We start from the raw sequence: 17500 nt of genomic DNA, 5'->3' as shown, positions 1-17500 counted from the left end.
GAATATCACGATTTTCAAGGGAATCACCATCCATAAGGATGGCTACTTCATTAGATGTGGGTTCATTAAAACGGCGTAAACTGTCATTTACTATAGTTTACTATAGATGTAACGAACGCAGAAACACACACACACACACACACACACATACACACACTCACAGACACATAGACACATAGAATTGATAATATCGAAAACAGTAAAACATACACACACGAATTTCAAGCGAAATGGAATGTAGCCAATATAGGTGCAAAACATACTTTCTGTAGCGTAGTTATGCTATAAAAATCTATTTCAGGTAATATTTCCAAAAGAAAAAGTCCAGCGTGGGAAAGTCACCAATTTACCAAAAATTACTATGCGTCACCAATTTAACAAAGTACATAATAAAGTCAACATTTATTTGGAACATGTACTAAATGTTACAAAATTCAGGACTGAATGTCACGATGAAGAAAGTCAAGCTCTATGAAAATTCAGAAGGCATAATTCAATTGTTAATACAATAATATATATATATATATATATATATATATATTATATATATATATATATATATATAACATTTTATAAAGGGCTTAGTAAAATAAATTACTTTGCCACATACTGAACTCATTAGAAATAGCAGCCAAAAAAAATTTTTTAGCCATTTCTAATACTTAAAGAAAATTTCTCTCAGATAGTGTTTATTCAAAATAACCCACGAAGGTATGGGGGTAAAAACATTAAAAAATCACAAGTGCAAAGATTATTTGAGAACGTACGTTTCTAGATCAGCCAAATACAATTCGACATTTCTTTCGTCAGCTCAAAATTTCTTAATTCGGATTTGTAAACACTGAAAGTAGGAGCATACCCTTTTGGCGACTTTTCACCTCCGAAGATCCGTTCAAACTAACAGTGCCAACAAATTCAAAATATGCAAGCGAAGAATTTCTGCCCTCCCCTTCCACCCACGTGGGCTAAACTAGCAAACACCATGTTTTATCGGTGAAAACCGAAGCATTAAACAGAGAGAAATGAATTATAATTTCAACAATTGAGGGTAAAATTAATTAATTATTAATCAATTTCACCAAGTATTCAGTATGTAAAGGGACCATTTAAGGCGAATTCAAAATATTACATTTTATAAAGGGCTTAGTAAAATAAATTACTTTGCCACATACTGAACTCATTAGAAATAGCAGCCAAAAAAAATTTTTTAGCCATTTCTAATACTTAAAGAAAATTTCTCTCAGATAGTGTTTACTCAAAATAACCCACGAAGGTATGGGGGTAAAAACATTAAAAAATCACAAGTGCAAAGATTATTTGAGAACGTACGTTTCTAGATCAGCCAAATACAATTCGACATTTCTTTCGTCAGCTCAAAATTTCTTAATTCGGATTTGTAAACACTGAAAGTAGGAGCATACCCTTTTGGCGACTTTTCACCTCCGAAGATCCGTTCAAACTAACAGTGCCAACAAATTCCAAATTCCAAATTCTGAGAGAAATTTTCTTTAAGTATTAGAAATGGCTAAAAAATTTTTTTTGGCTGCTATTTCTAATGAGTTCAGTTAGTTTGAACGGATCTTCGGAGGTGAAAAGTCGCCAAAAGGGTATGCTCCTACTTTCAGTGTTTACAAATCCGAATTAAGAAATTTTGAGCTGACGAAAGAAATGTCGAATTGTATTTGGCTGATCTAGAAACGTACGTTCTCAAATAATCTTTGCACTTGTGATTTTTTAATGTTTTTACCCCCATACCTTCGTGGGTTATTTTGAGTAAACACTATCTGAGAGAAATTTTCTTTAAGTATTAGAAATGGCTAAAAAATTTTTTTTGGCTGCTATTTCTAATGAGTTCAGTATGTGGCAAAGTAATTTATTTTACTAAGCCCTTTATAAAATGTAATATTTTGAATTCGCCTTAAATGGTCCCTTTACATACTGAATACTTGGTGAAATTGATTAATAATTAATTAATTTTACCCTCAATTGTTGAAATTATATATATATATATATATATATATATATATATTAACTGTGTAAGGTTATAGGCTGTAGAATAAATACTGACTAACGCAGTAAAGTGGTTGCGCGGCGTTGAATACTAACACTGTTAAAGCAGCATAGTAGGGATGCGATAAGGACGCTAAGACTGTTAAAAAAGCATTATCTTCAAACTGGTTACAAGGATTAGAATAATATTTCTGTAATTATATTGAAATAGCCGCTAAGGCTTTTTACTTCTCCTAGTTTCCGAATTTGGTATAATAACCAAAATAACATTTTTTCTGATGTATTTACAAGTGTTGTGAGTGCTATCAAATCAGCCAAATTTTCATGCTGGTTATAAAAACCAGAATAATATTTCAGTACATAAGTAGTGATAACCGTTAATGCTGTATAAACGGCAACTCTCCATGATGAAAAAGAAAATCCAAACAGTAGTACTTCAAAGTGAACGCTGCTGTTCGTTCTACGTCCAGGCCACAACTAAACTAAACTCTTTCAAAATCGGCGCGTTTCACTGTTGGGCGGTACAATCACATACATATACTAAAACAGACACACACCGACATAGATTCACGTACACCTCAGGCCTATCTCTGTCCCTCTGTGTGTCTGTCTCTGTCTTTAGATGTGAGCGTGTGTGTGTGTGTGTGTGTGGTGTGTGTGTGTGTGTGTGTGTGTGTGTGTGTGTGTATGTGAGTCGTCGCGAAAGTGCATTTATACTGACAGATATATACACCCTCACATACATTCGCACACATATACTTGTCAGTTATCAGCCTAACGTACGTAACGAATGCACAAGCACACACACACTGACAGACACATACACGTTCATATAGAAAATGTGACGTTGTCGTCGTGGTATAAAATGTCGTTTACGATAGGTGACTTACAGAAAGATTATAATGTTAAATTTTTGTAATGCAAATATGTAAATGAAAATAAAGTTTATTTGGCAGCTGAAAGATTGCTAAATCTTTTGAAATCTCAAACATCAAAATCGGCAACTCAGTTTTCGAATTCATGAGGAATATGCGCGCGCGCAGACACACACACACACACATGCACACACAAACACTCTTTTATATATTAAGATATACATACACGCACACATACACTGATAGAGAGAGAGCGTGTGAGAAAGAAAGGGGAGAGTGTGAGAGTAAGAGCTATAGAGTAAACTTACAGGCGTGCTTTTCTAGTGTACACTTTATTCTAAACACGTTATAAAACACACACCGTGGGTAGATTACACTTTCTTCTGTTGGTTGGGAGTAAAATGGTTGTCCATATTCTATCGACAAAGGTCGATGCCTGTATATAGAGACCTGCTGTCCATGTTCTGCAAGTTGGGAGAATGGTATCTTATGACTACTTAAAGCATGCATACATTCAGACACAACTGAATTGCTTTGCTTAGTCTGCATAAAATTTTAAGTGCTGACAACATAGTTCATTAACAAACGCACTACGCAACAAGATAGAGATGCAAGGAAAAACTCACAAGGGATTGTTTTTAGTTAATATGCGTTTCTTTTTACTCTCAGTAAGAAAAGTAAACGCTGCAGTTAGACCACAGTTTTATTCTCTCTGTGGATAGTAAAAAGAGCGATCAATCAAATTATTTCGTTTCATTAACATCACAAACGTCTCATGAAGCTTATAGTTACTTGCTTATAGAATATAGAAAAGGAACCCTTACAGATCTAAGTTGATCTGCTTGATTTCCATAGCAGTGTAATAAAACAACAGCACTTCTCAATCAAGCATTGACTAGATAAGAACTGAAAGTTGTTCTCTTGACTCCACCATGACAAAGTAAATTTATTCTGAAAGGAGTTACATAGGTGTCCTATGTAACTGGCTGTTTAAAGACAGTGCATATAGAACCACATTACCCCATATTTCGTCGTTTCTTTAAGACAATAAATTATGGTTTGAAGGCAGATTTGGATGTTTAATGTGCTGATGTATATCATGTGTATATTAGATTATAAGGTGTATTTAATAGCGATATAGTATAGAGAACGTATGTATGTATTGGTTTCACTCTAATGCAAGTATGTGTGTGTATTTGGTGATAGTGTGTGTGCATTTTGTACGTTCTGGTCTTGTATTGTAGGTAATTGTGTGCGTATTTGTTGTTGTGTATGTGCGTGTGTGTGTTTATATATATGTGTGTATAGATAAGCTAGAATGTTTTCTTGTGTGTGACTGTGTTTGTGCTGTGCTTGTGTATGTATCTTGTACGTGCCTCCGTTTTGAGTGGATGTGAAAGTGTATGTGTGAGAATGTTTTTGTCTACTCCTACCTTCCCTTTGTAATACAGAGACTCCACACTCGTAGGTAACATATATAAATGGCATTTTCGCTTGAAGGGATAAACTGTGACAAGAACTGATTAGAGCAAACTCTGATATGTTGAATGATCCTAAAGAGACAGACTCATTTGATTTCGTTCTAGAAACCCCCGCAGAGTGTCGTTGATAGAACTTGACTCGCTTCTGGACACAAGCTTAGCTTTGTGGGTTTGTGAAGTGCGTTTCACAGTATCACGTTACAGTATCACGTGTGCTCCTAGTAATCGGCACCTTAGGCCAATGTCTTCTTCCGGCCAGAGCCACGGGTTGACCAATATATTGTGAGTGAAATTTTGTACTCATACACAGGAAGAAAGCTTGTCGTAAACATCGTTCCCATTTTTGAGCAGTAGATTTATTCTATCATCTGATTAAACATATCTACTTCCTTCTGGGGCACCTTTGGTAAGGTGTGTGTTAAAAACATTCAGAACTGGTTTCGATTTAAGAATAACTTGCTTAGCAGTAGGGACTCCTTAAGCAACTCTATAAGGTTTTTACATCTCTTCTCTTATTGGATAATCCCACACGATCACTGCATGCGTCTAAGATGTCATTCCAGTTTCCCACTAGCACCACTCTTGAAAAATTCTGGCCACTCTACACAAGTCGCAAAATGAACGGATAGAAATCTGCAGATTCTGCCTTTGCTGCAGTTCACAAGGGCCACCGGTTTACCTTTGAGTTTCGGAAAGATAGCCCGTACTTCGATATCCAGACGTTTCCGAAACAGCTTTAAGTAATATGTTGAACCAGACTGGAATCTGAGAAGTCATTAATGACGACAGCAGCTGATTATACAATAAAAATCTTATTTTGAATTTTTAAACTCGAATTGAAACACAATATATATACATATTTGACCATAACTATATTGGTGTGTATGTCTGAGGATATGGTTGCACAACAGTTGTGTTTATGACGCCTATTGAGGTAGAAACACGTGTCCACAATCGTCTTCTTATCTCCAGACAATAAGGCAGTCCTTTTCTTTAACAGTATGTCAACTTTGGAAATTTTTTAACTATTTCCTTTTCTTATATGGAGCTGGTCTTAATTGTCATTCTATACTTTTGACATTATCTCTAAAATCAGAGATAATATAAATAGATTAACAATTTCTGCTATATTGTATTTGATACACCTGTATTTGTACATTAATAGGTGGCTGTGATTTCGAAGTTTCGCCAAATATGATGATTCAAACAGATTTGGTGAAACTTCAACATCATGATTACTTTGTAAAAGAATAAATAACACACACACATACGCACACACACTCACACAAGCGCGCACACACACGTTTACATACATACATACATACATACATACATACATACATACATACATACATACATACATACATACATACATACATACAAATATACATACACATACATACATATATATTTACACTCGTATCGTCATACACTTAAACACATACTTTCACACATGCACACAGGCATACATGCATACATACATACATACGTATGTACAGAGAGAGGGGGAGAGGATTAATGTCCTCACGTTGTCGCAATAATTATTTCCGTGTTATATAAATAACTACTTGTCTTTGTTGTGTAAATGTGTCCAGTGAATGAACGCAGCAATTTATTGAATATCTCTTTTTTTTCTAAATAACCCACTTGTTCTTAATATGTCGTCTGCTGAAATAACCAACACATACTGTAACGAATGGCGGCAAAAGTAGTGGTGAGAGGAATCTATTATAATGAGAGGCAAGGAAATACCTTCCTTCTTTCGTAGAAGTGTGACAGCAATAACAATTCAACGAACACGACAAAACATTAACACCATGATCATTATCAACAACAACGGCAGCAGCAGCAGCAGCAACAGCAACAATAGCAGGAGTGGCAGCAGTACAAACTCTAACAAACACGGATCTATGCAATTGGGGTGCTTCTAGCTGGTCTTTCTTGTAATAACAGTAAAATGCTATCGTTTGATGAAAGAGGAACATAGCGGGTTATGCGATTTCACGTGAATTGGGCCTAGACCGAATGGTCACGGCTGGAAAGCTTTTCGTCATAGGTTTGTTCGATCAGAGTTGACCTCGAAAGTAAACGGCTGCAACTGCAACAGCAACGAGTATGAATCGGCGAGGAAGATTCTATGTCAGTGTTTCCCAACCAATCTACCTACCCCCAGACCCCACTATAACTTTCCAGAAAAATATACACCCCACAGGTGTGGTTGTGTGGTAAGAAGGTTCCTTCCCAACTACATAGTTCCGGGTTCAGTTCCAATGCGTGGCACCTTGGGTAAATGTCTTCTACTATAGCCTCGGGCGACCAAAGCCTTGTGAGTGGATTTTGTAGACGGAGACTGAAAGAAGCCTGTCATATATATATATATATATATATATATATATATATATATATATATATATATGTATGTGTGTGTGTGTGTGTGTGTGTGTGTGTGTGTGTGTGTGTGTGTGTGTGTACATTTTTATGCGTGTGTTTTTGTGACTTTTTGTACCCCCACCATCGCTTGAGAACCGATGTTGGTGGGCTTATGTCCCCGTAAATTAGCGGTTCGGCAAAGTGACCGATAGAATAAGTACTAGGCTTAGAAAGAATAAGTCCTGTGAGGCGATATCTTCGACTAAAAACTCTTTAAGGTGGTGCTCCAGCATGGTTGCCGTCAGATGACTGAAGCGAGTAAAAGAATTAAAAAATTATATATTTTCCTTAAAGGAATATCTATACTAGCGCATTAAAATAGCGTTATTCTGTAGCAAACAAGTCTTCACAAAGTATGATTAGTTGGAGGGATTGGTTCTGTTAGGCTGAGTATCGGTATAGTATATTTGCTATGAAAAAATGATTTTCAGAATTCTATGTCCCACTTAAAAAAGAGAAAAAATTTGGATTCCACGCCCTACCCCAATTTCCTTAGGCTCCACCACAATTTTTCTAGGCCCCACAGGTGGGGACGTATGCCCTACTTTGGGAATCTCTGTTCTATGTGGTTGATTTCGATATATATTATAACAGTATCAACCTTTATTATTACCATTATAACCATATCAAACTACATTACCGTAAGTAAACAAGGAAGTAATGGTTTTGTCTATAATGGGTTAATTATAGTAAGGAGGGACAGGGCAAGAAAGAGAAGTGATCTCCACACTAAAAACCGTGACTTTGATATTTACATGAGAATTCCGTTAATGGTATCTAAGGTGGCGAGCTGGCAGAAATGTTAGCACGTCGGGCGATATGCTTAACAGTATTTCGTCTGCCGCTACGTTCTGAGTTCAAATTCCGCCGAGGTCGACTTTGCCTTTCATCCTTTCGGGGTCGATTAAATAAGTACCAGTTACACACTGGGGTCGATATAATCGACTTAATCCGTTTGTCTGTCCTTGTTTGTCCTCTCTGTGTTTAGCCCCTTGTGGGTAGTAAAGAAATAGGTATCTAAGGTCAGTAGAATGAAATCACGTGGTACGTAAGTTCCGGCGTCCATGACAGTTCTCATCTGCTACAATCTATATGTGTACTTTTATGCACCAAGCGCCTACAGGAGAGGATCACTCAAGGCCAATAACCCAGTATTCGATGTTCTAACACGACACACCCGTTAATTTGGAGATAAATATTATCTTCCATTGCTAATAATTAATCTAGGCGCAGGCGTAGCTGTGTGGTAAGAAGCTTGCTTCCTAACCACATAGTCCCAGGACAGTCCCACTGCGTAATGCCTTGGGCAAGTGTCTTCTGCTGTAGCTTTGGGCCAACTAAAACCTTGTGAGAGAATATGGTAGACGGGAGCTGAAAGAAACCAGTCGTATATGTGTGTGTATCTTTGTGTTCGCTTTCCCCCACCATCGCTTGGTGGTGTGTTTAAGTCCCCTTAATTTAGTGATTTGGTAAAGAGACCGATAAGATGAGTACCAGTAGTTTTTTTTAAGTAGTGGTGTCAATTCATTTAACTAAAATTCTTCATGGCAGCGCCCCAGCATGGCCATAGTCTAAGTAAAGGATAAAAGACATATAAACGTAGGCGTTGCTGTGTGGTTAGAAGCTAACCAACCATTTGGTTCCAGATTCAGTCACACTGCGTGGCATCTTGGGCTAGTGTCTTCAACTATAGCTTCAGGTCAATCAAAGCCTTATAAGTGGATTTGGTAGATGGAACGGAAAGAAGCCCGTTATATATATATATATATATATATATATATATATTATATATATATATATATATATATATATATAATAAGAGTTAATAATAGCTTTAATGGTTTTTAAAAAAACAACAATTATTTACTGGTAGATTTCGGCATGTAAATATAACCATTAACGGTAGGAACTTCTATAAAAGTTCAATATATATTTTGACTGCTATTTCTAATCTTTTCGGTATGTGGCTAAGCAACCTGTTGCCTGCCTTTATATATGTGTATATATATATAATATATATTATATATATATAATATATATATATAATATATATATATATATATATATGTATATATTTATATAATTTTGGATTTATTAATCCCCAATGAGGGTAAGATATCCTTGAATTGACTGACTATATATATATATATATATATATATATATATATATATATATATATATATAGACTGACTATATATATATAGTCAGTCAATTCAAGGATATATTACCTTCATTGGGGATTAATAAATCCAACATTTCACTGGTTTAATCTCCATCACATTAGAAGAAAATTTCCACGATGCGTTATGGATTATCATAATAGGTAAAATAAATTGTTTAAGTAAATAGAGTTGAGGATGTTTAGTTTATTTGTTTGCATCATAGGTTGTTGTTAAGATATAAATACAAATAATTTTTTTTAAACACAATAGAAGACTAAAAAAAAACTACTTATGTTTCGATTCTGGCCCCTTGGTAATGCATAATTCAAAGCATTTGGGTTATATCTAATGTTATGAATTTAAGCTGTAAGGGATAGAATCTCTTCAGGGTTTTGTTTTAATAATAACGAAGGTGACACCTTTCTTCAAGGTATTCAAATCCACTAGTAAAGAAGTTTAACATGTTATTTCATATGTATTGTATGTATGTATCTGCTAAGGTTATAAATCAAGTATGTAATAATATAAAATAAATTAGAATGAAATAAACTTATTTAAAAATTATATATATATATGAATAATATGAATAACAAAATATCGTTATATCTTTAAGGGAAAATAATTATGTAATAAAATAAAGTAAAATAAATAAATTAGGAAAATACACAATTGTTAGTAGATACCAGTAAATATTCATGTATACCTGTTCATCGAATCATATTTAACTAAATTTAATCGTTTATGTGTTAGTACCTACCCAAACTTGAATATTCTATCCGTTAATAAATGTATTATTCAAATTAATATATACACACATAGTCCTATATACACATGTATACAGAAAGCTTACATATTTTCCTATATATTTATGTTTAAGCATCGATTAAATATACTAAGTATATATCTTAAAGACTCCGCCGGTTACGACGACGAGGGTCCCAGCTGATACGATCAACGGAACAGCTTGCTCGTGAAATTAACGTGCAAATGGCTGAGCATTCCACAGACACGTGTACCCTTAACGTAGTTCTCGGGGATAATCAGCGTGACACAGAGAGTGACAAGGCTGACCCTTTGAAATACAAGTACAACTCATTTTTGCCAGCTGAGTGGACTGGAGCAACGTGAAATAAAGTGTCTTGCTCAAGGACACAACGCGTCGCCGGGAATCGAACTCACAACCTTACGATCATGAGCCGAATGCCCTAACCACTAAGCCACGCGCCCTCACTAAGTATATATACAGTTGTATATAATTCAGTATTTGTTCTAAAAAGGAGTAAAAATCGAAAATAAAATGAAATAAAAATAACGTAAAAGAGGATAAACAGAATAAATTAAACTTAAGATAAGATAATAATCTATATTTTATATTACTAGCTGACCGAGCCAGTGATTCCGGGGCTTATCTCTTGGTTCCGTTCTCATAATTGTTTCGCTAATTCAGTAACAACAATACAAAGTATGTAGCACATAAAACGGTTTTTGTGCATTTACAGAGAGCGCCAAACTGTATCTTGTTTCTAAGAATTCCCAATAAGTTATGAATGCCCAAATTGGGAAGTTAGTTACGTAATAACATGAAATTAGTTACCTGATAGAAAGAATTCAAATAAAGTATCCCCGAAAAGGGTTTTAATGCGTTCCCAGAGTGTATAGAACTTAGGAGGAAATACTAATAAGGTGTGTATGCTAAAATCGTGAAGCATGTTACTTAATAACAGGCTAATAAGATATGTGATAATAACAATGTAAAGTAAATAATAAGGGCTTTTGTGCGTTCCCAGAGAATATTACCCTCAGCGACGCTAGTGTTGGTATATTCGTGAATAAGTCACTAACCGCAATGAGGAAAATACTATTTACTTATTTAAGGGTTGTACTGGATAAATTGCGAAAATAACACTAACAGTTCAAATACTAAGAAATAAGCATACTCAGTTTGATTTATACCAAATTATTTAGGAAAATAAATGGGTTATTTCCTTTGGCTATTAAAATCTGGGCGAATGGGTTATTTTCCTTGGATGTTAATATGAAATATATTAGATATATATATAAGGATCTCTTCCAGAGGCCCTATTATCGATTGTTTCAACAATCTGAGTATGCCATGATGTTTCCAGACATGAGTTCTACTCACGTGTCAAGTTTCATCAAAATCGATAAAATGAAGTAGGAGGAGTTAGCTAACAACTCCACAAACACACCCATAGTAGTCGATAATAGAAATCTTAGAATACATAGTAGTGTAGTCGATAATAGAAATCTTAGAATACATATCTATCAGTTTATTTATTTATAGACCTAGAAAATGCGTATTACGTTTTTCCTGATAAGTACTATGAGTATTACGTTATTGTTTCATGCTTAAAGAAAAAGTCAACGGAATATTTTATTGTTAGTTCATTTAAATATCTCATTGGGAGTTAATATAAAACTTAATTATTTATATAACTGTTAAAAAGTTATACTATTTACTTATGATAATTTATTTATAGTTAATTTATCTATTTTGTAAAACAACTGGATACAATTAAGTAAAATATAATAAGTTAATCTTACAAATATATATATATTAAATATTTATAGATGTTTAAAAATAGTAATATGGTTAAGTTAGAATATATGTATACAAAAGTAGAAAGTCGTGTGAATTGAAATAAATGAATGATTATTTATGCTAATGTTTACACACACACACACACACACACACACATACACACATACATCACACACACACGCACACACATACACACACATGTATTATGTTTAAGTATAGTATTGTATATTAAGGTAAAATATCAAATAGTTTTTTAATAGAAATATAAATGTATGGTTATTAATGTATATATTTGTCTGGTTATATCTAGAAAGATCTTATATTATATATTAAGGTATTAATATGCAAATATCTCCAATAATTGAATATATTACGTTGCAATATCTATAATGCAACAATATATTAACCTAATCAGATATATATTAATATATATCTAGTTTTATTTTAGAATAATTTAAGAGAATATTCAATAATTGTTAGAGGACATATGTAATTCAGACATTTACCAATATATTTAGTCTATAATTTAACAATATTATAAAACAAATTATTTTTATGGTTAATATATAACGTAGTATCCAATCTATTATATAATGATAATAATAATATAGGAATTGATTTGTGATATTCGGAAAATAGGTATTTAGGTGCATGTAACCAGACCGAAACTTTCTCAGTCGTCTTATTCAATATTTTTTTTTAGAGAATAGAATATCATGGCTTTCTGTTGTACATAAGGAACAAATTCCGTCTGGGGAATGATAATATCTTGCAACGGTTAATATTTTCCACATAGTTTTGAAACTAATATTGCGAGCTTTTAATTTCCAAACGAAATTGCTAAAGCTTGTATCATTCCGTTTAATTCTATTTCTAAAATAATTTTCATTGTTCGAAATTCTGGTTTTCACAAAACATTCAGTCGAACCAATATAGTAGTAATACTTACATTCTGCTTCAACGATATCTTGGTATACCAGATTTTTAGGTTTGCAATAATTATTAAATTTGTATTTTTCTTTAACCTTACAAACGCAAAATTTATTGAGATTATCTTTGGAATTAACTATAATATAACTATAATAGGCGGTTTATTGCAGGTACTTCCCTTTGATAGTTTAAACTAAAATTATCAAATTTACTCGTGACGGATATATAAAGCATGCTATTTCTTGTAAAAATGATCAAATTTTGCGTTATTAATACAAAATATATATCTAAATAAGTTTCTAATTACTGTAAAACCAAATCTTAAAAATTTATTATTAATATTTCACTATACTTATTACAAGTCTACGTATATGTTGGATTAAATTAGTTTTAATTTGTGTAGCAAACGGTAAGATTAGCCAAATAATATTTTCATTTATTTTATAATTAGTATGGAAATTCCAAGTTTTTGTTTTGGTGGATTTTATACAAGGTGTATATTTTCTATTTATATTATTTATAGTACTATAATTTCCGTTTATATTATGATTATTATCATTAGATCTCAAGTTATTAATTTGGTCAATAGCTACATTATTTTTATATTTACTACATACATATCTACGTTTACATTTGTATTATCGTTATATTCATAAACAGTATTTTGAATTGTTTAATTAATATTTACTACTCTGTTTCGATTTAGGTTATTTTTACTCACTATATTTTTACTGTGTTTCCATAATCTATTTCTTTTATATTTATATTATTTATTTTACCCTTAATCTTATTTTGTTTCATATTATTCTTATATTTTCTTACCCTATGGTCTATACTCGTATTATTTACAATGTGTCTATTGTATTTGATATTCTGTTTATATCCTGCCTTTTCTAATGCAATGTTGCATAATTCTTTATTTTCATAAAAAATCTCCTCATTATAAGGGAGGTAATTAATTCTTTTTCTATATTTTTAACTACACAATTAGTAATTGACTTTGGATGATTGCTTTTAATATTAATATAAATTATTTTAGAATTTGTTTCATGGTAAGGCGCATATTTGTATTTAGGTTAAAATTCACATCCCCAAAATTTACAAAATTATGCTCTCTTTCAATTGAAATATTTAATCCAAATCTTTTGAAGAAATGATGCAATTTTTTCTTATATAACTCTCGTTTTCTATTGGATAGATTTTTTATGATAAACAGTGCATCATCCCTATATAACCCCACTCCTATTTCTGGAAATTCCCTACTAAACTTATGTAAAATGTATATTCCAACCAAATTAGTCGCCTAGGCGGAATCAGTAGTATCTATAGCTATATCAAAACAGCCAGGTGTGTTTTTTATAGCCCATAATTTGTTATCAAATTTTCTAATTGTTTTTCTGGCTGCAAATATAACTTTTATTTCTTTCATAGTCATTTTTGTATTATTTCTTTTAAAAATAAGTACACTATTTAGAATCGCTGGGTCAATAGATGAGTAGTAATCATTAATGTCTACGTTAAGAATTGGCATTTATCTTACTTATCAATTTTGTTAAACCAATTAATTGCCTCTTGCGCATTTGATTAAAGCTTTAATTTAAAATCAAAACATATGTAGGTTTTTAAAAGAAATTATTTGTATTTATATCTTAGCAACAAACTATGATACAAATAAACTATACATCCTCAACTCTCCAATTATTAATTTCACCTTATTATATATATATTTTCACAAAGGAATATATGTGAATATATATATATTCACAAAGGAATAGAGGCAGACAGACTTTCTGAAGACTAATTTTTTATCGCGTTGTTAACGTATTTTATGTTATTTGCACAGTTGGTGAGTAAGCGTCCCATTGTATTTATATATATGACCACATATTACACATACATACATATATATATATATATTATATATATATATATATATATATATATATTATATATATATATATATATATATATATAATATATATATATATATATATTATAATATTATGCTACTATTATCATTAGTATTATCATTATTATTATTATTATTACTATTATTATTATTATTATTATTATTACTATTATTATTATTATTATTATTATTATTATCTTGGTGGATTCCTCCTTTTCGCCTTCGGCCCAGTGCGTCCATGCTGCCAACAAAGCACGCGGAGTTCTGTTCTTGATTCGACGGTCATTCGGAATGCTCACAGCAGCCATATTCCTACCGCTCTATGTCACGCTGGTGAGACCCATATTGGAGTATGGGATTCAAGTCTCTTCTCCTTATCTCCTCAATGACATACAGCATCTCGAAAGAGTCCAGAAGCTGGCTACCCGCATGGTTCTTGGTCTCAAGAATTTGTCTTATGAAGAAAGGCTGAAGACGCTCGACCTTTATTCTCTAGAAAAACGACGACACCGTGGTGATCTCATTCTTGCTCACAACATCATAAGCGGAAAGTGTAACCTCTCGAAAGAGCTGTTCTTCACTCCTGCTCCAGAGCGTCGGCTGCGGGGTCACTCCGAAAAGTTCTATCTGCGACGATTTCATCTCAATCGAAGGAGAGGGGCTTTCTCCGTCTGGGTTGCGGATCCGTGGAATAAGCTGCCGGACGAGATGGTAAAGATGCCGACGACCGCTCGGTTCAAAGTCTCCCTTGACCACAAGTGGCCGGAACTCTTTACATGAACACCACCCTGTACATAACTCCATGTCCCCCTACATGGCCTTGCTTTTTGCTTTTTGAGCCAAAAATTAACTAACTATCATTATTATTATTATTACTACTACTACTACTACTACTACTACTACTACTACTACTACTACAACTACTACTACTACAACTACTACTACCACCACCACCACCACCACTACTACTACTACTACTTCTACTACTACTACTACTACTACCACTATTACTATTATTATCATTATTATTATTTTTGTTATTATTATTGTTATCATTATTATTATTATTATTATTATATACACACACAGGGGTTGGCCAAAATAATGGAAACACCTTAAAATTTCAAACAAATTTATTTTAATATGGGGTAGGACCGCCTTTGGCAGTAGTTACAGCTTCAATTCTATGAGGTATGGACTCGTACAAAGTTTGAATTGTTTCCAAAGGAATCTTTGTCCATTCTTCACCTAAAGCAGTCTTCAGTTCTTGTAGTGATGATGGTGGACGATATCGAATCCTTACTTGTTTTTCTAAAATTCACCATAAATGTTCAATAATATTGAGATCTGGGTGACCAGATAAGATGTTCAACTTCACTAGAATGTTCCTCGTGCCATTCAGTAACAACTTTAGCTGTGTGAATTGGTGCATTACTATCCTGAAAGATTGCGTTTCCCTTCGGAAACAGTTCCGTAAACATAGGATGAATTTGATCAGATAAAAGCCTTAAATAGTCTTGACTATTAATTCTGCCATGAAGGGAAACCATTGAGCTGGTGGATATCCAAGGTATAGCCCCCCCCCGATCATCACAGATCCTCCTCCATGTTTAACAGTTGGAAGAAGGCAGTCTGGGTCAAATGCTTCTTTTGGCTGTCTCCACACGTATACACGGCCGGTGGTGGGAAAAAGGTAAAGGGTGACTCTTCTGAGAAAATAACATTCTTCCACTGCTCTAGGGACCAATTCTACAAGTTTTTACTTCACTCTAAATGCTTTGCAACGTTTGTTTTTGAAAGTAGTGGTTTTCTTATTGCAGCCCTCCCGTGAAATCCAGCTTTGTGCAGCTCCCGACGAACAGTTTTTGTGGAAACTGGGTTCTCGAGGTGGTCTTTAATCTCTGTAGTAATTTCGGGAGCTGTATTTTTGTGATCCTTTCTAACAATTCGCGTAAGTGTCCGACGGTTCCTATCTGAAAGTTTTGGTTTTCTTCCGGAGTTTTGTTTTGGCAAGGAGGTTTTTCCCTCTTTCTCAAAGGATGTCCATACTTTCGAGACATTACTTCTTGATACACCAAATATTTGGACTGTTTTCGTAACGCTAGCGCCTGCCATACGAGCACCAACAATTTGATTTCTTTGAAAGTTCGATGGATCTGTCATTTTAATGAATTTTGATTACCTTTTTCTGATGATATCTGAAAAGAAACAGCAATTTTAGCAATTCATATTAAGCAACACTAATAATAAATAAAAAAAATTAAAATAAACATGCTTTTGGCAGGATTTTTAGGTGGCTGTCCCTCTGAAAAATCTAAACCTTGTGTATAATACGCACCCCTTCTCTAACTTGAGTTAAGGAGGTCTATATACGTCCTTGGTTTTTGTAAAACTGTTACGGTAACGTACTATATTATTATTGTATATAACGTATGCAAACGTTGGAAGCTTTTTGTGCTTTTGTTTGCAGAAATAAAAAAATAACAGTAATAACAGTAATAACGTTTAATAAATGTTGCTTACTGCAAGTTATGGATGATTCTTTCATGACTTCATTGCTTTCAGGCTTAGCTTAAGGTATTTTCGCGCCGGACCATCAAAATACGTCTGAATAAACATTACCGGACCGCAAATAGAGACTCGAACATTGCTTAGAAAATATATTTCATTTTTAACCTCGTGTATGGGATTTAGGGATTTTGACCTTTAAATTTTGGGGAAAATGCGGATTATATATATATACTAGACATATATATTATATATATATATATTAGATATATATATATTATATCTATATATATATATATAGATATATATTATAATATATATATAGTATATATATATATATATATTATATATATATATATTATATATATATATATATATATATCTATATATATCTATATATATATATCTAATATATAAGGAAATAAGACAATGTGGAAACTACTAAAATATTTTTATCATGAAGTACATTTAGTACCGGTTCACGTCTTTGAAGCTTTTTGACTAAGAGCAAAATAGAAAAAGAATTAAATTGAAGAAAAAAAAATTAAGTGAAATTTTTGTAGATACTTCCTAGTCTTGAAATAAGTAAATATTTCCACAGTTTCAGATAGTCCTGTCTGTCTGTCTTGTC

Source organism: Octopus sinensis, linkage group LG4, assembly GCF_006345805.1.
Source record: "Octopus sinensis linkage group LG4, ASM634580v1, whole genome shotgun sequence".
NCBI lineage: Eukaryota > Metazoa > Mollusca > Cephalopoda > Octopoda > Octopodidae > Octopus > Octopus sinensis.
Note: the sequence above shows the minus strand (reverse complement) of the source record.